At 44.8% G+C, this 16,057-nt stretch overlaps 1 long non-coding RNA gene across 5 annotated transcripts in view; it reads left to right on the top strand.

Moving 5' to 3' along the window:
• Window positions 1–14,207, top strand: part of LOC132002888 (uncharacterized) — a 47,108-nt gene extending 32,901 nt beyond the window's left edge. For 2 of the 5 annotated variants that reach the window (XR_009400064.1, XR_009400063.1), the window contains exons 8-9: window positions 8,723–8,812; window positions 12,505–14,200. This is a non-coding gene — a long non-coding RNA (uncharacterized LOC132002888). Of the gene's footprint in view, window positions 1–8,722; window positions 8,813–12,504 lie in introns of all 5 variants that reach the window. The other 3 variants (XR_009400061.1, XR_009400062.1, XR_009400060.1) reach the window with 3 other exon arrangements.
• The last annotated feature ends 1,850 nt before the right edge of the window (window positions 14,208–16,057 follow it).

The following is a 16,057-nucleotide window of genomic DNA, read 5'->3' as shown; positions in this document are numbered from 1 at the left end:
CAAGGCAGATGCTTAACTAACTGAGCCACCCGGTGCCCCCATATTTTCTTTGTTTTAAAATGTAAGCACTATGAAAATATGTAAGTAGATGGGAAAATGGTGGTGGGTGGAGAGAAGACATCCAGTTGAGAACAAAGAAGGTCTGACCAATGCTTGTGGCATGAAAGGGGAACCCTGATATTAGAGACACTGCAGAGGTACAATCAAATGGACTTAGGGTCGACAGAATGATCCAGAATCAGCGACCAAGTGCCTGTTTAGGGAGAGAAGGCCAAGCTGTTTTAGAATTTTCTAACCCCAGGGACAGTAAACTTGAAGATCCCAGCAGTGAAAATAGAAAACACATTCTGGGAGCAGAGAGAAGTCATCTCTGAACTTTTGTATCTTCAGGCACCAGAGGGATCCCCAGAGGGAGTCTGAGCAGGAATTCAGAAGTGTGTGTATGAACTTCAGAAGCAAGTTCGGGGACAAAGAAGTCGAGTTGCATGATGGTTGTGTAGCTGATGTCACTGCTCCGGGGACCCAGCTCGCGCTCACAAGGCACGGGGAGCAGACAGGGACCGTTGGCGTCACAGCATCACCTGCGGGCCCAGGAGGGAGGAGCTCAGGGACAGCAGGCTCGGAGTCAGAGGAGATCAGCACCAAACCCAGAGAGTCTAGGATTCTACCTACCTGAGGGATGATTGACGAAGAGTAGACAGTGGAGAGGGAGGAGAATCAGAATAAAGCCTCAGTGAAGCTGAGAGAAGGAAGGGTTTACAAAAGGGAGGGGTGGTCAGATGATGTTGTTAGATGCTGTATAGGTTAAGTAGCAAGACCCTGAGACAGGGCCACCACATGTTAGCAAGACAACAGCATCTGTCCCTCACACCTGGGAGGATGGTGGTCCCAGCATCTTTGCGGGGGGCACCCAGGGTTGCTTCTGAACATCCTACAATGAATGGGACAGCCCTTCCTGCGACAAAGACTTGCTTTACCCCAAATATCAACAGTGCAGAGGGGGAAATCCCTGCAGATACCGCCGCCCTGGTGTCCGGATTTTCTGGGGTTAATCCATTTTCAGACATTCATATCACAGCATTGTCTCAAATACAGGCTTTGAAGATGTATTCCCCCGTGTGGGGAACCTTGAGGGGAGCCATCCCTTGAATTTTAGCCGGAGGGGTGAGACCTGTGTTCTACTTTATTTTGGAGCCTATATCCCGTCAGCTGGCTTCTTATCCACTCTCATTTTTAAAACTCTTAGCCTGATGCTCGAGAATGATGATTAATCGTCCATGATCTCTAGGGAACCACGCTACATCCTGTTTTCTACCTTTGCACGAAAACTCTCATGTACATACTTCTCCATACACACACACACACACACACACGCGCGCACACACACGCACACACAGGTGTGCACCATTTTGCACACATCCTTATCCTCCCTGATGTATCTAATTTCTCCTACTCATTGGGCTGGTCTAGTTGTGGCCACTTCCTTGTTCCTCCCCACCCCACGCTCCACACTCAGGAGCCTCTGGTGTCCCACACATTCCAAGGTTTGAAAATTATGTGCCAGTCCCAACTCCTTGATGAGAATCGGAGTTGACAGTTTTCTGGAAAACAAACAAAATTCATTCCTTCTCACCTGGTCCTCTGTATCTCCTCCCCATAGGACCTTTCCAATGAATTTCTAAATTCGTTAAAATCTACCTGACTCAATTCCATATTCTTCACAGTGCTGACCTTTCTCTTTCACAGAATTCCACTTTCCTGCTTTGGCTATGAGACCAGAGGGTCACACAACAATTTTAAAAATGAAAGACTGACATTAAATATCTCTCCCTTCTTATTACACTCCATGGCACGTCTTCACTTCCCCCCTTCCTCCACCCACCGGTTTGTATTGGCCAGAAGAGCTCCCCTGCTTTTTGGCTCCAGGGCTTTGACTCTGCAGCTTTATTCAGAGTTGCTCTCATTCCGAGTTTTCTAGGGAATTAGGGGAAATAAGATGCTGGTGGCCGCAGGTCAATTCTCCCCTGACCAATGTATCACACATACACTCTGAGTCTCCTTTGGTTTGAGAGCTAGGGGAACTGAACGTTTTATAATCACATGTTTATATATGATTTATATACTTATATAAATTTATTGTATTATTATATATTATATATGTTATAATTGTATATACATATATGTAAATATAATTATATATACATATATGTGTGTATACACACACGCACACACACATATATATGTACATATACATATACATATAATTATAAACCTGGCAAAAAGTACAGCAACAGTTTCTTGGGGACTTCTTATATGTTACAGTTTACCGAAAATAAAACAACAGTAACAGCTGATTTTTTTCCAAACTGCTTTTGGAGACATCAATCTGTTACTTGTAAGTTCACTTCCTACTCTTCTTGTTACTACTTGAATGAGTTTGTGTTGATCAGATCAGTAAGGGCTACATTTTTAATGATGGATATTTTATCGCCGGTCTCCTAGTGTGGTCAGCTTTAATTTTTAATCTACTGGTTTATTTATTTAGACATTGGTGGTTGGATCGTTTGTATATTTGGTCTGTGACTCATTTCTCTGAGGCTGGTTTCTCGTAAAATGCTGAAGCACAAAGAAGGATAGTTATGTAATCAAGTGATGCTTCGATAACAGGCACGATGGGCATCGGCAATGAAGGAGGCGTTCAGAGATCCGGCGGCAAGAAAGGGGGAAAGTGGACTGAAAATAAAAGTGTGCAGAGCTTCCCGTGGGACAATGACCATCTAACATTCGTGTCCCTGGAGTCCCCAGCCTTTGGCCAGGGAGAGACAGGACACCAAGGGGAACTGGAGAGGAAATTCCACTCCTTCCAGAAGCCTTTCCGAAATGCAATCGTTTATATCCTGCCTGAACACATTCTGCAAGGCCAGTCTTTGCACTTTTGCTGTTCACGAAGCTGAGCCTGCTCTCATCCGCCCCTTTGTGACCGCTCTCCCTCCGGCCTGCCTCGCTCCTGCTTCCCTCCCGGTGCCTTCCCGGAGCACGCATCTCATCAGCATGCTAGCACAGGTTTGATTCTATTTTCTAGCAAACCCCAACTTTTTATCCTTCTGGAATCCTGTTATTTCCATGTTTTTCTCCTAGCTATATCTTCCAAGTTTTTAATTTCTCTCTCACGCACTTTCCATTTCTTTGTAGATTTACTCTGTCTTTTAATCTTTTTCCTTTCTTTTTTTTAGAAAGAAAGAGAGAGTGAGTGTCCATGTTGGGGGAGGGTAGGGAGGAGGGAAGAGAATCTTAAGTAGGCTCCGCGCCCAGCCCAGAACCCAACCCGGGGCTCAGTCTCAGATCGTGAGATGAGATGGGTGACCTGAGCCTAAACCAAGAGTCAGATACTTAACCGACTGAGCCACCCAGGTGTCCCTAAGCTTTTTTTTTTTTTTTTTTTAAGATTTTATTTATTTATTTGACAGACAGACATCACAAGTAGGCAGAGAGACAGGGAGGAAGCAGGCCCCCTGCTGAGCAGAGAGCCTAATGTGGGTCTTGATCCCAGGACCTTGAGACCATGACCTGAGCCAAATACAGAGGCTTTAACCCACTGAGCCTCTGTAAGAGGCTTTCTTTCTTCTTTCTTTCTTTTTTTTTTTGCCTTCCCTATCACCAAGTTGGGTCTTAACAGTGACTATTTTATCATTTATTTATTTATTAAAGATTTATTTAGGGCGCCTGGGTGGCTCAGTTGGTTGGACGACTGCCTTCGGCTCAGGTCATGATCCCCGAGTCCCGGGATCGAGTCCCGCATCGGGCTCCCAGCTCCATGGGGAGTCTGCTTCCCTCTCTGACCTTCTCCTCGCTCATGTTCTCTCTCACTGTCTCTCTCTCAAGTAAATAAATAAAATCTTTAAAAAAAAAAAAAAGATTTATTTATTTACTTGAGAGAGAGCATGAGTGGAAGGCACAGAAGGAGAGACAGACAGACAGACAGACAGAATCTCAGGCAGACTCCCCGCTGAGCACAGAGCCTGACACGGGGCTCCATCCCATGACCCCAAGATCACAACCCGACCTGAAACCAAGGGTCAGCACTCAAGCAGCTCTGCCACCCAGGGGCCCAACAGTGATTATTTTATCTTTTAATATTTTCATTAAAAATGTTTTTAGGGGCACCTGGGTGGCTCAGTGGATTAAGCCGCTGCCTTCGGCTCGGGTCATGATCTCAGTGTCCTGGGATCGAGCTCCGCATCAGGCTCTCTGCTCAGCAGGGAGCCTGCTTCCCCCTCTGTCTCTGCCTGCCTCTTTGCCTACTTGTGATCTCTCTCTCTGTCAAATAAAATAAATAAAATCTTTAAAAAAAAATGTTTTTAGTTCCAAAAAGTTTATGTTCGTGTGCGCATGTGCTGTGATGCCTGGAATTTTCTTATTTTAATTCAGCTTTTGTCTGACTCCTCCAACAATTTTTTCTCTATTACTAGTATTCTTTTTTGTTTTAAGAGTTGCTTATTTATTTGCAAGAATGCAAGTGCATGAGCAGGGGGAGGAGCAGAAGGAAAGGGAGAGAAAGAATCTTAAACAGACTTGTGGCTGAGTGTGGAGCTTGACACAGGACTCGATCTCACAATCCTATGATCATGACCTGAGCTGAAACCCAGAGTCAGACACCTCACTGACTGCGCCATCCAGGTGCCCCCCTATCGTGAGTGTTCTGATAATTGTTTCTCTGTGGCCACCTGGTCCCTTTAAGGTACTGTATTAGCTTCTTACTGCTGCTGTAGCAAATTATCCCATTACCATGTGGCCTGACATGACCCAGATATATTCTCTTACAGCTCTGGAGGTCAGAGGTCTGAAATCAAGATGTCAGTGAACTTCATGCCTTCTGGAGGCTCTAGGGAAAAATTCCTTTCCATGTTTCCTGCTTCTAGAGCTGCCTAGCATTCCCTGACTTGTGGCCCCATCCTCCGTCTTCTGTGATCATGTTACCTTCTCTGGCTCTGGCCCCCTGCCTCCCTCTTATAAGGGTTTTTCTGATTATATTGGGCCCAGTGGATAATCCAAGATCATCCCTCTCTCAAGATCCTTAATCATGTCTGCAAAGTCCCTTTTGCCATGTCAGATCATATATATCCCCAGGTTCCAGGGACTAGGACGTACATGTCTTTGAAGGGGTATTATTCTGTCTACCACCTTACTTACATGGAAGCCACTCTGTGAATGAGGAAAACAAAATGGCGCCTGCCCCCGCGGGCCCGCAAGGGTCGCAGCGGACATGTCATCAGTTCTCTGTTATAACATTGGGAGGAAGGCTCCCTGACCCCTCCTCTTCTCAGCTACTAGGACTTATATGTTCTGGCCTTTGCATAAAAGACACATTTACCTCCCTTCCTCCTCCACAGCTTCTTGGAACTCAGGAAGACTAGTAGGTTCCTACCAAAGTACCATAAGGAACCAGAATAACCCTCCCCCTGGAGTTCTATGATACTTAATCTTATGTACCAACCTGGCAAGGCCACGGAACCCTCACATTTGATTAAACTCCAAACTACACGTTGATCTGAAGGTATTTTTCAGGTGAAATTACATTTAAAACCGTAGACTTTGAGTGAAGCAAAGTACCTTCTATAGTGTGGGAGGGTCTCATCTAATCCATTGAAGGCCTTAAGAGCAAAAGACTGAGGTCCCTCAAGAAAGAGGAAATTCTGCCTCTAGGCTGCCTTCAGACTCAAGCTGCAGCATCAGGTCTTTCCGGGGTCTTCAGCTTGCTGGCCTGCCCCGCAGATTTTGGATATACCCCACAATGGTGTGAGTCAATTCCTTAAAATCAGTCAGTCAATTAATCTCTTTCTGTATATTCATACATACACACACACACACCTTATCAGTTCCTTTTCTCTGAAGATCTCTGACTACTCCAGGTCCACAGATTTCCACAGGCCAAGCCCTCTCCAAGAAGGCTTCTCCAACCTTATTGTAGGATTGGTTGTGGGTCCCACAGCCCCTCTCTTATCCGATGTGGGAGGCTCGCGTGGGCCGACTCTCTCTAAGAGATTGCCCAGAGGTCTCCTTCTACCTTCCAGGATCCCCCGGCATTGTTTGGAGTTGGGAGAGGAGTAGACCATGGGGCCATTTAAGACAACATTTTCCCAAAATTTTGTCAGGATTCCTTTTTAGCCTCATTTTATATCGAGACTTCTGTTAGCTTCCCAGAATTTTATCATTCTCTTATTGGATAACTATGTATCTTATGTCTTGATCTAAGACACTGATAAAAACATAAAACAGAGGAGAACTGAAGATACCCATCCCAGAAACTCTCTCTTTAGGATCCAATTATTTTTTCATTTAATCCCTCATTTTCCTTAGGCTCTGTTTTTAGAAATTAAGTTTACTTTTGTTCTCATTTTTGTGTGGGGAACTTGGTAGCCTTGTATCAGAGGTCCCAAGTTTAATTGTTGTTAAAGTCCCAAGTTGATTCCCTCTTGGGAATCAGTGTTTTCCTCCCTGGGGATTATTTGCAGTGTGATCTCCCAGATCCCCTGCCTTGGCTCCCGCCCCCCCAACCCTGCCTCCTAGTGGACTAACATCCCTTGCTAAGCTCAGTAAACAACTTCATACTCTCCACTCTCAGCTCTGGAGCCAACCCTGCCTCTAGCTGTGGGGCATTTCAAAAGTGAAAGTCAATAGATCAAGTGAGTCCCGATAAAGTCTACTACGTTGCTGGGTGTTCTTGAACTGGCCCTGGTTCTAGAAGCCAAGTTCATTGCTGCCACCTAGAACTCAGTTCCAGTGTCTCTGTCTCTCTGCCTTTTTAAAAAGATTTATTTATTAATTTTGGAGAGAACTAGAGCGAGTGTGGGGACGGGGAGGCGCAGAGGGAGAGGGAGAGAGAGCCAGAAATTTATGCAGACTCCATACAGAGCAGTGAGCCTGGGAGGCTCGATCCTAGGACCCTGAGATCACCAGGCGAAACCGAGTCCCACATGAACCCACGGCACCACCCAGGCGTCCCTCCAGTGGCTCTTCACTTCTTAGATTGTAGCCTGACAACCAGCAATCCCTTCAGTGGGTCCTGCAGCTGCCAGACCTGTGGGACGTTACTGCTTGTCTCTTTGGATCATCAGGTGCTACCCTCTCCCCACCGCCTGGTCTCAGGGGTCTGCACAGCGCCCGAATCTGCCTTCTTCTCTGAACTGCTGCGGTGCTAATCCCCACCCAGGCCGTTGCCAGCTGCAGTCCTTTTGGCAGGCGATGCCCTGCCTACTGGTGGATCCTCTTCCTCACAGCATCTGTCTTTGCCTCATGATGGAGCCTAGACTTCCAACACAGACTCCTCCTGAGCCTTCCCACCCACCCACCCCAACCCGACGCTCCCATTCTGGTAGAAAAGATATGGAATTTGGAGACTCCCCAGCAGGGCAGCTGCTCCTTGGAGATGGGAGCAGGTGTGGCTGGGGTGGGGCGGGGTGGGGGACCTCATTTTGTCCGTGCTCAATTATATTAAACTCTGAGTTGTTATGAAAAAAAAAATGGATTTTGCTCAATCCTATTAGACTCTTGGTTGTTAAGGACAAAATATGATTTTCACATTCTCATTGTACCTCCCCAAATATGTAATATAATATATTAAATTGTCCTTCACCAATGGCTCTCCTATAGTTCACAAACTACAAGGTTTGGTTCTCTTATAAAACTGGATCAGGAAGATCTGAGAGTGTGCGGCCGTGTTGAAAACCCCGTGTTAGCCTGAGCACAGGAAGAGAATGGTCAGGAACATTTTCTTCCAGCTCTTCTCAGACAGCAGCCGAGGAGCCTTCAGCACGTTCTTTTTTACACTTTGGTGACTCATTTCCTCACTTGTAACACAGAAATCCTGAGGCAGTGCCAACCAGCCATAAAATGCTGTTATGAAAATTCCAGTCGTGGAGTAATTAAAACGTCGTTTCATATATGATTTTGACGTTATGCCTTTATAATACAATACTCCAGGGTTTGAATATCTGACATTATTTCTGGCTCCGCTTCTTGTGACTAGAAACTGTGAACTGTAGAGACCGGGATGGAAAATCACTCTCTGCCCAGCACCCCGGACCGCGGTGTCCATAAAAGGCAATGTGCTGGCTCGAGAAATCGCATGATTTCATAACTAACCTGTGATCCCCGCTGCCCCCTTCACATCCGAAAGCATACTGGCAGAGAATGGAGATAAGTCTTGTTTTTTCACATGCTTCCAGCTCCTAGCTCCTTGCCCGAGTCTTGTAGTTAAAAAGACATTTCCCTGTAGACGTATTATCGCTGCTGGAGGAAGAATAGTCCATAGTCCTATGCGGTAGCCTCTCTCCTAATGCAGAAATTCCATTTACAAGATTCATAGATGACCTGCCAAGGTCAATTCATTCATTCATTCATGCCTCGAATGCTTCCTGCATTGCTAGACATGGAGCTAGGACCCCCCACCCCCAGCATCGGCAAAGACTGAGATGAACATTTATTCACGTGCAAGTAGTTTATTTGAGAGAGGATCCTAGGAGATACAGGACGTGGTGACTGTGTGACAAGGAAGGGGAGGAAGGTGACAGAGCATCCATTACTGAGTAAGTTAACCACTGTGGGCAAATAGAGCGCAGTCCTACCAAGGAACCTGAAAACTGTGGCTCAGAATTCACCCATCCGAGGGGCAAGGGAGCTGAGCTGTTTATTCACCAGGTCTCTGTTTGTCATTGTGTTTCAGGGGAATTAATTGTCCAACACATCTGACTTCCCTGGGTGCATGTCCCAAGGCCAGAAAAAACCTTCAAGTGGATATTTTCAGGAGTCAGTGGTAAGCAGCCTTTGACTTCAGAAGTGAACACCGAGGGGGTTGGCGTGGGGGGACACCCATAGCTTCTGCTATGTACGGGCAGACAGAATTCAGAGCCCCTCTTTACCTCCCTCCTTTTGACCTGAAGGAGGGAACACGACATGGGCTCCTTGAACCCAGTAGCCCAGGATAGGGAGGGCTGGAAGGGAATAGGGGAACACCAGGGTAATGAGCGTAATAAGTCGGAGGGAACGTATGCCCAAACCAAGTCAAATTGTGGTGAAGATGGGCAGTGAGAGGAGCCACAGCTTGAGATGACGTCAGGCCATGACTGGTCGCCAGTTGTGCAAAGGATGAGACCGTCTGGAATGACAAGGAAATACTAGCTTTCCCACAAGCGTCAGGTGGTGCCCCGGGGGGAGAAAAACCTGATCCAGAGGGAGATCTTTGGCAGAAGGGTTGGAAGGAAGCAGGCGAGCTGGACAAGGCCTCTAGCTCTAGCGGGCGGGGCAGGCCCACCAGGGGCATGGAAGGTGCAAAACTGGATGTCCGTGTTCTCACTGGACCTGCACCATTCCCTGCCAGTCACCTGGGCAATGCAGGGAATGCCAAGACTGGCCCAAGCCCACCGGCTTGCTGGGAGGACTAATGAAAATCCAGCAGGGCTATAAGCTGTTTTGGCTGCGTGACATGGGAGGGGAGCTCCTGGCTGCTGGGCCAAGTGGGGTTGATTTTCCAAGGGAAGGCAGCTTGGAGTGAAGCACTCTAATTTTTAGGATGTTTTCCTCTGGGTTGGACTGAAATTTGCCTTCCTTGAGCTTTTTCCCTGGTCCTCATGCCCCCTTTTGGAATTCCTTGATCAGTCCCAGGGAAGTTTGTGTCAACACCGTTTCGGGCCCATGGCAGCCAATAATAAGCCCCCTTTGGGCAGGTGCTTATGCTTTGTGAGATATCAGGAAGGTCATGGCAAAAACGTGCCTAATAGCGCTTCCCCTGGTTTCAGCTAGGCTGTTCTGTATCAGCTATTTCCAGGGAAAGCAACCCTGCCGGGGATGCAGGTAGGGTCTGTAGTGCTTTACCACCAAGCTCCTCATCCCCAACCTTCTGTGTCCCTTCTCAAGCTCACAATTCAAGGCACTATCTCAAACAGCAATGTCCTTCTCCTTTCCTTTGGTCTGGCCTTATAAACCCAAAGCTGGGATTTCTCTCCATTGTGGTGTTCATCCTCTTACAGAATTTTAAACATACTGAACATGTGTTTGGGTTGTCTCTCATTGAAAGAAATGTATCTTGCTTCTCTATGAACCTGCCATGTGGATCAGAAGGGCATTAATGTATTTTATGTGAGCAGAAACTTAAAGCACAAGGAACTCGGAGATGGAAATGTTTTCTGTGCTAGGTGCCAGAGCAGGGTGACAATAAATAAGGGAGCCATCTCATTCAACCCAAACCGAAAGAAAAACAAAAAATAATTATCATTGTTCTGGGCAGAGCAGCATCTTTACGAATGAATAACAATGAAGCATACATATTGGCAAGTCTGCCTGTGGTCACTTTGGCGAATTTGTATAAATGATACTCTTAAGTCCTAACTAGGATTTGAAACGTGGCTCCTTTTAAGACGGACACAAGCCTTTTATTGTTCATTCTGCTTTATAGTAACGCTCAGCTACAGACAGCAAACAGTTGGAATCGTCTAGAAGTTATAGAAGGAAATTGGAAAGTTTGGCTAAAAGGGCTTGTGTCTTTTTTTTTTTTAATATGACAGACAGAGATCACAAGTAGGCAGAGAGGCAGGCAGAGAAAGAGAGATGGGGAAGCAGGCTCCGTGATGAGCAGAAAGCCCGATGCGGGACTCGATCCTAGCACCCTGGGATCATGACCTGAGCTGAAGGCAGAGGCTTTAACCCACTGAGCCACCCAGGCGCCCCAGGCTTGTGTCTTTTGAGCCAAACATTTCCTATGTCATTGTAGTTGCCTGTTTATGGATTTCTGAGAAATTAAAAATAATGTGCCATTATTACAGCAGGCACGGACACCAAAGAGAAAGGACAAGCCACACCAAAGAGAAAAAGAACAAGCATGAAAATTGCACAAAAAGGAACTCAGAAGGAGGGGTAGGATGGCTTTTTCTTCCCAACTAAAAATGATCAGAAGAAATTGGGAAATGGGGTTTTCTCAATCTAGAGAATAATCTTTTTTTTTTCTTTTTTTCTTTTTTTTTTTTTTAGTTCACAGCTGGTTATCCCCAATTCTCTTCATTTTTCTAGAATTTCTAATCACATTAAATATCTCAGCAGTGGGGCCCCTGGGTGGCTCAGCTGGTTAAGCATCGGCCTTCAGCTCAGGTCATGATCCTAAGGTCCTGGGATGGAGCCCTGCTTTGGGTTCCCTGCTCATCGGGGAGCCTGCTTCTCTCTTTCCCTCTGCCGCCCACCCCCACCCGCACCACCCTCCTGCCCCCGTGATGCTCTTTCTCAAATAAATATATAAAATCTTAAAAAAAAAAATCTCAGCAGTGGATTATCATTAACAGTATAGTTTAAAAATTTCTACCTGGAGAATTTCTATATATACACTTACTCCAAGTTTAAGTATATATATTATATAATATTTTTATATTATATATTGTAAATATATTAACAGAAATATATATATATTTGACAAATACTTTTCTCTTTGATGTTATTGATGCTCTGACTATATGTTCATTTTATGCGAATGTATTTCTTTTACAAACCACCTTTCTTCCTTTAACATTTGAACTGGGAACTCCATTTCCATGAATTCCCATCCTACCAAAAAAGAAACCCTTTTTAAAGTCAGGCTAAACATACTTTTTCTTTACTTTTGATCCTCTTAATAACTGACATTCAAGTAGGTTACGTCCTACTTCCAGAAAACAGCCTGTGCACGCTGAGAAATACAGAGAACGGAGTTGATTTTTTAAAAAGTCCTTCGTCATTCTCTATTTTTGAAAGTATTGAAAATATTAAAAATTGTTGCCCACACACGATTTTGCTTCTTCCAGAGTAAAAAAATATGGATTTATGGTGAAACCCAACTCCTGGAGGAAAGATAATGACGATTTAAAAGGAAAAACATTTTTTCAAAGCACAAGCAGAGTGAACTATGGTAGCTTTGTAAATGAGGTCAAAAGAGAGACACCTGTTGCTAATATTCCTTTAATGCACCTAGTAAACGTTTCCAAATTAAGGAAGTCTAAATTTTAAAAACTTGCTTTCTGAACTTTCATTGATAGAAGGGAACGAGATCAGAAATCCCAGCAAACCATTCCTGCCTCATATTTTTCTTCATTCTTTTTGGGTAAGGTAAGATTTTTCATTGACTTTCACAACACTGTCAAATAAATCTTGCCTAGATTTTTTTTTTTTTAAGATTTTATTTATTTACTTGACAGAGATCACAAGTAGGCAGAGAGGTAGCCAGAGAGAGAGGAGGAAGCAGGCTCCCTGCTGAGCCCTGAGATCATGACCTGAGCCAAAGGCAGAGGCTTAAGAGCCACCCAGGTGCCCCACCTAGATTTTCTAAAGTAGGAGTTTAGCAAGGACCAAGGCCCAGAATGTAAGCATCCGGGAGCTTGTAGGAATGTTAATTGCATCAATTAACTCTAAATGCCTCCCAGATAATTCTTTCTTAATTCTTCTGAACAATCCTATGAAGCGTGTATTATTTTTCTCCCCATTTTACAGAGAAGGAAAAGTGAGCCTTCAAGAGATTCAGCAACCTGCCAAAAGCGGAACCGGTGTTCAACCAGAGGTTCCCATGTGACTAAAGCTAAGTACCAAATGACTCCCATGTGTGGTTGAACAAGCTACTAGAAAGGTGAAGAACCTGTCTTCTCTTCAGGTTCTTAAAAATGGTGCCTTCAGAGTGAAATCTGCATTTGGCACCGGCAAGGGATTGGAACTTGGCATTGTTACTTAAACTTCCTTGATGATGAGACTCACCTGGGCAATTGTTGGAAATACCTGGTCCTTCTCAGGTCTGCTGAATCCCTGTCTCCTCGCAGAGGAACCCAGAGGAGTCTGATGACCAGAGAAACAGAAATGCTGGACGCTGGTCACAATTCTGGCTTCCCATTAGGACTACATGGAGAGAGGCACCTGGCTGGCTTGGTGGGTAGAGCATGCAACAACTCTTGATCTCCAGGTGGTGAGTTCAGGCTCCATGTTGGGAGTAGAGATTACTTAAAAATAAAATCTTTAAAAAAAATCATATTTAAAAAAAAAAAAAGAAAGAAAATCCTATGAGGAGCTCTTTGTAAATACTGAGCCTGGGCCCCACTCCTCAATTAAATTATGATCTGGGGTAAGAGTAGGGTATAGGAGAGTGGATTATTATGCTTAAAAAGTCCCCCTAGGTGATTTCCATGGGAAGTCAGCATGAGGGTTCCTGGCTGGCTCAGTCAGAATAGTATGGAACTCTTGATCTTGGGGTGGTATGTTCAAGCCTCATGTTGGGTGTAGAAATTACTTAAATAGATAAAAGTTAAAAAAAAAAAAAAAGAGGAAGTCTTTGCAATCACAGATACATGGTTAGAGATGAAAATAGATACTTCCCTTTCCTGGATTCATAAAGCTCATCAACGGACCTCTTTTACAGCAGTTTTTGCATGCTACTTGATTTGTAAATATTTGCATATCTGTTTTGACAATGACATTGCATTGTAGCCTTGAAGGGCAGACACTTATTAACTTTATCACCCACATACTTGGGACCGTGATATTGAATAAACATGTATTTGCTCTGCGCATGTAGATATTCAAAGGATATCCTTGGCAATTCTGTTCAAGGACAAGATATATATATATATCACAGACACTACAAATTCACCTGAAGGGGACTCACTTCTCTTTTTGTTTTACGAATCAACAAGAGTCAATGCTGAGCAGTTTGTCCTCTGCCTGCTGTCCAGGGAGCTTTGGCCCTCCAGGTCATTGTCTTGGCCAGTGCCAGGAATGGCTTGTGGGTCTTTTCAAACAGCGTCCGCCTTGGCCTCCCCTGAGTCCAGGCTGGCCCTTAGTGGTTGCTCTGTCAGTGGAATGTGGCATCTGGGGCCTTCTAGTGCTAGGTCTTGAGAATTCTTGCAGCTGGCTTCTGGAGCTCTGAGACCATTCATGGAGCCTGACCACTGTGAGACCACCATGCTCAAGAGAACACAGGGAGAGTTCCTGAAATAGCAAGAAGAGACATCCAGCCAGCCCCCAATGCATCTCTAGACAAGAAGAAGGTCGAAAGATTCAAAGCCCTCTTTAATTTGCCAAAGCGCGTTTCAGAAATGTCACTATGACGCCTTATCTATAATATAAAGAAAAATAAAACTTCTTTACAATAAAATAATATGTATTTCAGTGTTGAATGCCTCCAGTAAAGCACAAAACCATAGGCAGAAGGGAGAGTGCATGTGGGTATAAAATCACAGAAGAATACAAAGCTGCAAATTCAGGCTCTCACAGGTGTGTGGCGTTGGCAACCAAAATGCCACAGGTAAGATCGATCGCCTCCGGTGGCTTTTGGGAAGAATAAATACAGTTGTGTACAGTTCTAAACAAAGTCAAATGCAGTATTTCTTGATTTTTACATGTTAGGTGAATCCCTGGAAAATTCGGTATGTATTTAAAACAGTATTAAACTTGCCTCGGGTTTAGGAGTTCCGGTTTCTGGTAAATGGGATTGCGCAAGGCCAGAATTGGAACCACCACCAAACTGCCAGGGAGTTTCCTATTTTTGTCCCTTCCAGTCCCCCGACCCGGACTCAAGGTAGTCTGAAATGTGGACATGGGCCTCAGTCAGAAAGAGCTCCAGGAAAACCTCTCTATCTCTGGCTGAAGCAACTGGAAGGGGGCTTCCGAACAGTCAGAATTTTAGGGGGAAACACCCTGTTTTCCTTCTTTCTCTATTCTCTTGAGCCCCAGGCCTCAGGCAAGCCCAGTCACACAGCGGCGGCGTGAGCCTCCCGTCAAGTATCTAACATCTAGGTGGGGGGAGTCTTCCTCTGTAATCAGAGAAATTGTGATCCCAAGAGGGGGAGCAAACTTCCAGTGCTTTTTCTCCCTGTTTCCTCCCATCTCTTGGTCCTGGAGTTAGGCACCATTCTGAGAAGCGTGCGGTACGGGGGGGTTCCATTTGCCTCAGCTTTCAAAATGGAGGACGGCAAATGGGAACTGCAGGGAACTAGGAAGTACCAGCATCATGGTGGGAAGGGAACATCTCGGGGGGTGGGGGGGAAAGTGTGTGAACTGCTGGGCTCCCCTCTGAGCTACACAGGCATGGATCTGACCCTAAACATTGTACTAAAAACTTTGAGAACTGAACTATGGGTTAGAAACCACCTCGGTTGCAGGCCAGCCTGCAACTAGGTGATGTATACATAGGACAGATCCAAATAGCACAGCAAAGATTTTGCAAACGGAAACTGACCTTGGAAAAACAATGGAAACAGAAAAAACAATGGAACAAAAAAGAGAGCTAATGTGTAGACTTCCATAAGTATGGTCATTTTCTGCAAAGAAGCAAAGGCAAATAAATCAATGGAGAAAAGATAGTAAGTGGTATTGGGATAGCTGGTCAGCTGTATGCACCCAAAGATAGAAGTAAATAGAAATAACCTAACCTTCACAACTCAGACAAAAAGTAGCTCAAAATGGATTATAAATCTAAACGTAAAACACAAACCTATGAAAATCTTAGAAGTCAACATAACCTTTGTGATCTGGAGTTAGGCAGAATTCTTTTACATGATGTCAAAACCATAATCCTTTAAAAAATTAGTAGATTAGACTTCATCAAAATTCTACAAAAGGCCCTATTAGGAGAAGGAAAACATGAGCTGTAGGCTTGGAGCAAAGATTTTCAAATTGCACATCTAATAATGGATCTGTATCCAGAATATATAAAGAAAATGAACAGCTCAACTTACACATGTGCCAAAGACTCGATTACTTCACTAAAGAGAATATATGCAGGGGCACCTGGGTGGCTCAGTGGGTTAAAGCCTCTGCCTTCGGCTCAGGTCATGATCCCAGGGTCCTGGAATCAAGCCCCACATCGGGCTCTCTGCTCAGTGCGGAGCCTGCCTCTCCCTCTCTCTCTGCCTGCCTCTCTGCCTACTTGTGATCTCTATCTGTCAAATAAATAAAATCTTAAAAAAAAGAGAGAGAGAGAGAGAGAATATATGCAGATGGCAAATGAGTAGATGAAAACCTATATATGTGTTAAAATTATGCATCCCCCAAATCAAGT

Source organism: Mustela nigripes, chromosome 15 (genome assembly GCF_022355385.1).
Source record: "Mustela nigripes isolate SB6536 chromosome 15, MUSNIG.SB6536, whole genome shotgun sequence".
NCBI classification, from domain to species: Eukaryota; Metazoa; Chordata; class Mammalia; order Carnivora; family Mustelidae; genus Mustela; species Mustela nigripes.
This window is presented reverse-complemented; position numbering and strand designations above follow the sequence as displayed.